This window comes from Pseudopipra pipra, chromosome 1, assembly GCF_036250125.1.
Source record: "Pseudopipra pipra isolate bDixPip1 chromosome 1, bDixPip1.hap1, whole genome shotgun sequence".
In the NCBI taxonomy this organism is placed as follows: domain Eukaryota; kingdom Metazoa; phylum Chordata; class Aves; order Passeriformes; family Pipridae; genus Pseudopipra; species Pseudopipra pipra.
Genome location: NC_087549.1, coordinates 14,462,819 through 14,471,266, shown reverse-complemented (window position 1 = coordinate 14,471,266; position 8,448 = coordinate 14,462,819). Strand labels below are relative to the sequence as shown.

The 8,448-nt window shown below is 39.5% G+C and overlaps 1 long non-coding RNA gene across 1 annotated transcript in view; it reads right to left on the bottom strand.

Annotated features, from left to right (window-relative positions):
* LOC135410021 (uncharacterized) overlaps positions 1-8,448 on the bottom strand; it is a 56,780-nt gene that overhangs the window by 33,427 nt on the left and 14,905 nt on the right. The window lies entirely within an intron of this gene.

Here is an 8,448-nt window from a genome sequence, read left to right as displayed (position 1 = left end):
GAGGCTATCATGCAAATTAATTGAAAGGATGGGAAAGTGTTTCATTATGTTTTGGAAAAAGGAGCAGTGAAATATAGAGATACAAGGAAAGAAGGATATAATCCAAAATAATGATACTTTATAAAAAAAAGTGAGGGAAAGTTATAAAAAAGGTTTAAGAAAGGACTGAGGGAGCAGCTTCCATCCACAGTAATGTAACCTGGGTATGGAGTAGTAAAGATCAGGGCAGGAGTGGGGAGGCAGAGGAGAAGTCTGGGTTTGTTAGCAGCAGTAGATGTATTTCAAGCAAAAGAATTTAACCACTTATCTTTAGCAAAAGCTAGAGACTTAAGGGAATTTTACCTAAACATGATAGATTGAAGATGAATTTAGAGCAAATATTTACCTGTAGTTATGAATATTGCTATAAGGAGCTGAATCTTTAATGCCCCTGCTATGTATATGAATGTGAAATGTATGTTTGTTCTTCATTCCTGTCTAGTTTGATCCTCAGGGATATTATCTTGGTACAAGGTTGTTTTCAGAATACTGTCTGACTGGCTGAGAAGGATTTCTGCAGAAACGCTACTGCGATATACAGAGGCTGAGAAGTCAAGAGACGATTTCTAGACTTGTCTGCTTTTATTAACTTTTCGTCCTTTTGATTGTCTGAAAAATAATACAAGAAAACTGACCAAAAATTGCTATCTCTAAATCATTCTTGGAACTACTGTGAAATGGAAAAGGGTTTGTCATGTAAGTGGTCAGTTTTCGAAGCCTAACTGTTTTTTGATGGAATTCAGTTCATATGGGCAAGTACATGGCTTTACTGGGTAGCCCCTACTGAAATGTTATGAGCATTTGCAGCTTGTAAATTATGTATTTGTCTGGTCCCCTAAAAGCACTCTCTCTTTTTCACTTTCCACAAGGATAAGGAGTTTGTAGAAAGTCAAGACTTTTTGGAGTAGAAATCACGAAATGAGCAAATGCAGAACTTTCCTCTTTCAGCACTGACAAAGAACCTAACTGCCAAAAGTGTGCTGAGATGACCATCAAACAATGACGGAAGTATTTATAATTACTTGAACTGGGAACAGTTAAGGCACAACAAATCTGTCATTAACACCAATGAAATGATCTCTTACTGTAACTAAAGCCATAGATATGATTCTGTATTCTCCTCTCTGAGATGTGATTATGAGAACTGCATATGAAATTGAGAATTATATTGCCTACTCAGTGTGAGAAATCACAACAGTAATTCATCATCTCTGGAGGAAAGCAAACAGATATCCCTGACCATGGCAGCAAATAGTGGCCTAAGCAACAAGGACTGTGTAGGTCTGCAATATGGTTCTTTTCAATGTCAAGAGATTGTATCAGTTTTTGCTCTCAACACTTTTTCCTCTATTGGAAAAGCTAGTATGCCCCAACACACCTTCCCCAGTGCCTTCCCCCCAGCCATAGCAGATGTGCTCTCCTTCATTTTTTCATCCCCTTTGACTATTGTTCCCTTCTTCTTTGCTCTTCTATTTTTCCCCACTTGGCTTGTTTCATCAATGCTCTATTACCTGCCTATTCAAATTTCAATGCCAGCATATACTTACATATCCTTACATATCCTTTCTGTTTATAGCCCCTCCCATTTCTCTTCATCCTGTGTGTTAGATAAAAGCTCCTCAGAAAAAAAACTGCCTTTTGCTCCATGTTTGTTGAAAATATGGCATAATGAACTATCTTTTTCATAACAGGGACTTAATAAAACCAAAGAGAAAAAGCCATTCCAGCCATCACATATTGGTAGACATCAAGCACTCATATGTACTTACTTTGTACTAAAGTCATTTAGAACTTTCATCACCAAAAAATTATCCGAACTATCTCCAGCTTATGATACTCTTTCATGTTCTCAAGCTTTCTGATAATCTCTTTCAGCTCAGAAAAATGCAATCCTTTCTCACCTGAGTACATACAGTTTAAACAAGAAAGGAATTAAAGACATCCTATTGCTTAACTGCCTCCTTCAACTTCTCTCTGCTTGGACTTTGTGTCAGACAGTCAGTGTCTAGGAAGAGTGCACTGCAGCAAAGGAAGCTTTGGATAGCAGCCTGGTGGGAACAGTGTCTGGAATGGGAGCACAACAGAGGGGTTATTACATGGTTACTGGAGAACATTCAGAATTTTCCATCCCAGGTGTTATGTTGATGAGAGACATGTCTGCTTTTCACTACAGTCTCAGGGTTTGACTTTTGATTTTTGAAAAAAGGATTAAAAGAAATGAGTGAACAGAAGGTAGAAGGGTTGTATTGTGAAACATTCCTGGTGGCAGCAGAGACATTTTACCCCATAGCTTGCACTCTAACAGCAGGGCTCTGTAGCTTTGCCTTCCAAACTGCACTGCCACATGTTCTTCCAGGCTGTGCTGTCTCTCCTTACCACACACCATAGAAACTGCCATGGCATGCAATGAAAGGTGTCCTGCTGGGACACATGCCATATGACTCCTTGCATGGTACAGCTACGAGCTTCTCAGCTACGGGCACCCCTCCTGAATTGCAAGGGCAGAACTACCATCCAGGCTTTGGTGATCACTGACTTCATTTTTCCTACTGTGTAGTTATATTCTGTACTAATTTTCTTCTTGGAGACTGAAGCTGACTGGAACAGTTTATGTACCTTCTGTCTAAATAAGAAAGAGCAGGAATTCATGAATCATGGTACAACCTGCTAATCCACAGAGGCATAAGGCACTCTGGGCTAGCTCCTGGTCTAGTCAGTAATTCTGACATCAAAATGCTTGGAACTGGTGTGCTTCTGAGCAGCAACATGCAACCTGGATCTTTAACTTTTGGCTCCTGCCCTGCTTTCTCATGTGCTGACAGGCAGGTGTTATCAGTACTTTGAAGGACATGCTGTGCTTTGAAGGATGTGGTGCACTTTGAAGGAGTAGCAGAAAATGCTGATGAGCTTATGAGGATGTCGCATCCAGCTCTCCTCTGCCGTAGAGACAGTTTTTGCAAAAGCAGATCCTTTGTAGGATGGAAGAAAAAATAATAAGGGCATAAAATGGGAAATCCTGTGGGCTAAAATGTTATCATGGTGCCAAACACCTAGGAAATGGCTGGGAATGAGCTACGGAGCTGTACTCTGCCTGCAAAGGGGTGCATTCCCCCTCAGTATGCATAAGCAGCAGCAACAATTCCACAGGAGTGCTGACAGGAGAAGAGTGTGAATGTGAAATGAAATTTAACAACTCCCTCTGCCCTTTAAACTGCACTTACAGAATTAAATGCAGAATCAGGGATCATAAAAAAACATTCTCTTAAAAAGAATAGTTTTGACTTTCTCTGAGTACTTTCTTCACTGTGAGTGTTTTTAAGAATTGACCAGGCACACTCATTTCTACAGTGTATTAGCAGAAAATAGCTGGTCATCCATTAGTCCCCTGCTTAGTTTCAATTGCAAAGATATGACTGAAAGCTGGTATTAACTGTGACAGAGAGGCTTAAAAACCATATAGGCTTCAATATTGTATAAAAGATGTAAGTCAATAAGGCTTTTTAATAGTAGTTTAATGTCATTAATTTGTATTCTCCTAGCATGCAGAGTTTGTAGCAGGCACAGCTCAGATTTTCGTGGACAGAGATGGGCTCAGCCCCTAGGAGGCTCTGCTCTACCAGGGCTGAACAGACCAGGGACAGGAGAGGGAATATGATGAGGAATATCAGAGAGATTTTTGTGAGGTCATATCTGAGGTCTGTGGTGAAGGCTGTTGCACAAACCAGCTTTCTCTGAGAGTGCTCTAGTGCCCTGCCAGGAACAGACACAGCCATATACCTGTCAGCACTTACCTGTACAGACCAGGTTGCATTAGACAACTACTCTAATATTATGGGAAAGAAGAAAGTCAGAGAGGACTCATCCTTAACCAAAAAAAGGGATACCAAACAAGACACAAGGAGAAAAAAAAAAAAAAACCAAACCAAAAAACCAAAATCTTCTTTTAAAGATGCTGCTGGAATTGTATATTGGAACACATCACCTTATATATCTTTAAACTTTTTGTTTATTTTTTCATAATGTATCCACTCAAGCAGGCTGACTTCGAGGACAACCAAAGGTGTGCCTTTTTGCCTTCAGTGAGACTGCAGACTTATGAGATTTGTAATTTGTTCTCCATGAGCCCTGTGTTGCATCTCCTGCATAATGTTCAAGCAAGGGAATGAGCCTTTATAGTGAACACAGTCAAGGAGAGAGACAGCAATGCACAAAGTACTTGTCTTCCTACAAAAAAAATATAGAAAACATTTTATATTTATCATGGATATGTCCCATGTTTTCTCTACCAAAAAAGCTTTGAAGACCTATTCAGCCAGGCACATAACTGAGAGCCTGGGCTGCAAGCATGAGTCACTTTTTTTACTAGAGAAATGAAGTTTTCTTTTTATGATCCACTAAATGGTGAGAGGAGACACCCTGTCATGGAACAATAAATTCAAGCTTAAATCCTGAGGCTGGAAAAAAAGATTTTATCTTTCCTTGTGTAATTCTTCAGGCAACTTTTAAATTTCCCCAGAGTATTTTAAGCCTCAGCTAACACAGTGTTATTCCATACAGTAGTTGCCTGTAGAATACTCTATTTTGTTGCATCTTTTCACTTCTGTAAATCCAATTCTTCCATAAAAAGGAAATGCCTATTAATCAGGCCTGAGTTATTATAGTGGAGGTGATGTCCTACCTTGGTGTAAAAACGTACCTGAAAAAAAAAACATGCATGGAAAGGAAATATTGCCACCTTTTTAGTGCAAGGACATGGAGTAAATTAGTCCTGGCTTTCCAGGCACTTTCTGTGCAAACCTTAACACATGGACATATCTCACTTCTCTAGCATCACTGCGTCTCTGAGGAGCTCATCTGTAGCTGGTCATTAGTGGAGGGTGCTCAGAGTGTCTTAAGTATGAACTTTGAATACCCAGGGATGTTGTGTTTCCCTGTTGGTAGGTTATACATTTGGGAAGTCCCAGGGCTGAGACAGCTTTCATTCTTCCTTGTCACAAACTCCTCTTGTGGTGACCCAGCTTGGACACCATTTGTGCATCCGCCATGGGAACAAGATTTTGTTGTCTTGGAAAGCCACTACCAGGACCTGGTAAGGATTTACTTTCAAGCAGCTGCCACTTACATCAAACCCCAGGGATCAATACATTCTGCATAACAACTGCACCAGATCTCATTTACAGCTTTCTCTTCACCAAAACACTGACCTGGGTTAAGTGAGTAACGAAACATCGAAAAAAACATTTTTTAAAAAAATCAGTGGAATTTTTAACTACTAAAAACCAGCAAAGCACTAGGAAGCTTATTTGATTATTTTTCAATGTATGTAACAAAACATTATTGAGAGGAAAAAATATAATCAATACTGAGTAGCATTATAGCTAGCTGTGCAGCAATTTAATGTTAGAAATGGATTAAGGTGACAAGAAAAGTCAATGCAGCCTTAAATTAAAGGTGAGGAAAGTCAATGAAAAGTCAAAACTGGTAAGGAGTCCATCAAGTAATAGAGGCTAAAGCTCTGGTAAGCACAAAGTGCCTCAGTAACCTTACCTTATCGCTGTAGCTCTATGTTTTACATGTTTGTTCAAAAGAGTAACTGGGTATGTTTGTTCTCAGTTTGAACCATTAAACCATTTGAATTCATTGGGCTATTTCAAAGAGGATTTGCAAAAGGTGAAAAGTCTGGGGGTTTATCTTCTTTGCTTAGGGAATAAAAAGGTGGAATTTTCCCTCAGTGTTTTATTTAACTTTAGCAAAGCCTTTTCCCCTGGAAGAACCTACAAACCAAACTCACGGGAGAATAAACAGGATTATAATGCTACTAGTACCAAGAAGGAAGCTTTGGTTAAATAAGGGAGAGATATTTTTTATGTGCAGTTTTAACTTAAATTGTGCTTCGCTTTGTTATATTAAAACAAATGATAAGGGAAAATTGATAAGGTTGCATTCCAGCAACCTCTCTGCCTTTAATTCTATGAGGTTTAAAAATGCTCCGATAAACTGAGAAAGCCCAACCTAATATTGCTCCTATTTCTTAAACAAACAAAAAAAACTTCTGTGTCTCTGAATTCTGTCATACTACTCATAAACTTGGGTATTCAACAACCCTGGCGTGCTGTCAAAAGGCTCTTAAGTCCTTGAGTTCTCATACTCTTACTGGAATATCAGGCTGACCAGAAGGAGCAGAAAATGTCATGACCCATGTGTTATCATTTACATGTTAACGTCTTGAATAGCTGTTGAGATGCCAACATTTCTTAAGCTTTGACCAGCTCATAGCAGGAACTAGCTCTGGGGTTTGTTAGTAATGTGGAGAAAACATACTGATGAGGTTGCTCAAAGGGATGGTTTTGCAGCTTTATTTTTGATGATGCTGAAGCTTACAGTTATGTGTCAAGCTACCTCTTATTGTTCAGTCAGACACAACCTGGAAAATATATTTTGCCTGTCTTGCAATTGCCAGTACTTAAGATGCTCGAGCAGAGCTTTCTCTGTCTTTTAGCATCTCCCAGGTGTGTGTAACAGCACTTGAAAGAACTTCCATCTCTCATACCCACTTATGCTGTTGTTTTAGTGCAGGCTTTGCTCCCTTGATGCTTAACACTTACCCCACTTGGTAGAAGAGCTGTAGTAGTCACCAATTATTTATTCCCTACTGAAAAAAAACGTGTTTAACAAAGCTGCTCTACCTAGGCACAATCTGTAGCACAAAGCTGTGTGAATTTGCCCTAAATCCAGGATGAATAGGTGATATTTCAAAACACAGTGCTTTCTGATATGAAATGACAGTGAATCCACACAGAAGTATGTATTGTATTTCCCTCTCTGCACATGACCAAACTTTCTGACAAGTAGAGGAGATTGAAATCTCTGCTATCAAAAAATACAGATAATGAGACAATGCAGTTAGCATATTGGGTACAAATTTTGGGGCCGCCAGTGTTCAAGTCCAGTTTACAGACAATTCCTTGCACCACAAGAGCAGAAGATAGAAAGAGTTATAGCAGATCTAACAGTAGTCATGTCAACTTTGCTGACAACTCTGACTGGTGTTGTAAGTGCAAAGGCTTTTTGGTTGAAAGGCTTTCATTCCAACAGCCAAAGAGCACAATGCAGTCTAGTTCCCACAGAAACCTGGAGAATAAAATTTGCAGGGAGTAGACTTCAAGACTCAGTTTGCTTGCTAAATGTTTTTCCATCGCTCTTGATCATTAACAAGAGCACACCAGGAAATGCTTATGACCACCATGAGGTCATAAGCACTGATTTATTTACTCACTTTTCTTGTAGTGGAATATGTAAAAGAGGTTTGAAGTCCATGTCAGTGGTCATGCTGCTCTCTAACTGAGAAATGCATACTGCTATTTAGAGGTAAATACCTGCAGAAAGTCACTTAAGTGGCAATAGCCAGCAGACTGGAATAATTGATTCTGATTATGTGAAAGGGTCTATTTAAAATGACTATCTAAACCTACTTCTTTCTACAGTGGAATCAAATCCAGACTTTCCTCTAAGTTTAGTCAGTTCATCATCAGACTTGTGGGGAATTTGGTCTTAGGAGACCACCCCAGATGACTTGGTTTTATATCTGAAAACAACATGAAATATGGCGTAGCAGCCTTAATTACACTGCTCTCCTTTATAGACATGACATTTGGATGGGCAGTGTGTTTCACCCACTCATACATGCCCCATTCACAGCTGACCCTAGTGGCCTCTCCATGCTCAGAACACCTTTGGTCTGAGGATGGCTGTGGGTAATAAATCTTATGGCAAATACATGACATTAAGCCTGTCCTTCCTGGCTTATATTTCCCGACTGCTCCAAAGGCAGACAGAGGAGACAGGGGCTTGAGAGCATTTTCAGTGAGCTTCAGACTTCCTGTTACTGCATAGTCTCTTGCACCAGCCTATGTTTTTTGCCATGTCCAGACTAGACACCAGAGCTTGGGACAGTTCTGGGAAAGTTTCAGTGTATCTCTGTGGCATTGGTATCACTGACAGTAAGTTATGACATTAATGAGGGATTTTGTCTTACTCTCTCTAGTCTTCCAAAAAGTGCACATGAAGTCTTCTTGTGAGAGCATCCAGAAGATTTGGCTTTGAGAAAAGTAAATAGCACTAGGAAAGCTGATTAGTGAAGTATTTAGTTAGTTGCTTAAGGGAAGAAATAGAGAGAAAGGACACGCCATTTTTAATGTGATGTTGCTTCACCAAACACAGGTTTGGAGAGATTTTAAAGTTCATGGATTTTTGAAGAGTCATATCTATACTTCTGCTAATATAGTTCACATTTAACCTTGCCTTCATAATCAAACTAGAACTGAATGAGTTTTCAGTCCACAAATCCATCACATACACATTCTGTTCTAATCTTACTCACACACCATGGGAAGTTTTTTCTCTAGCTAA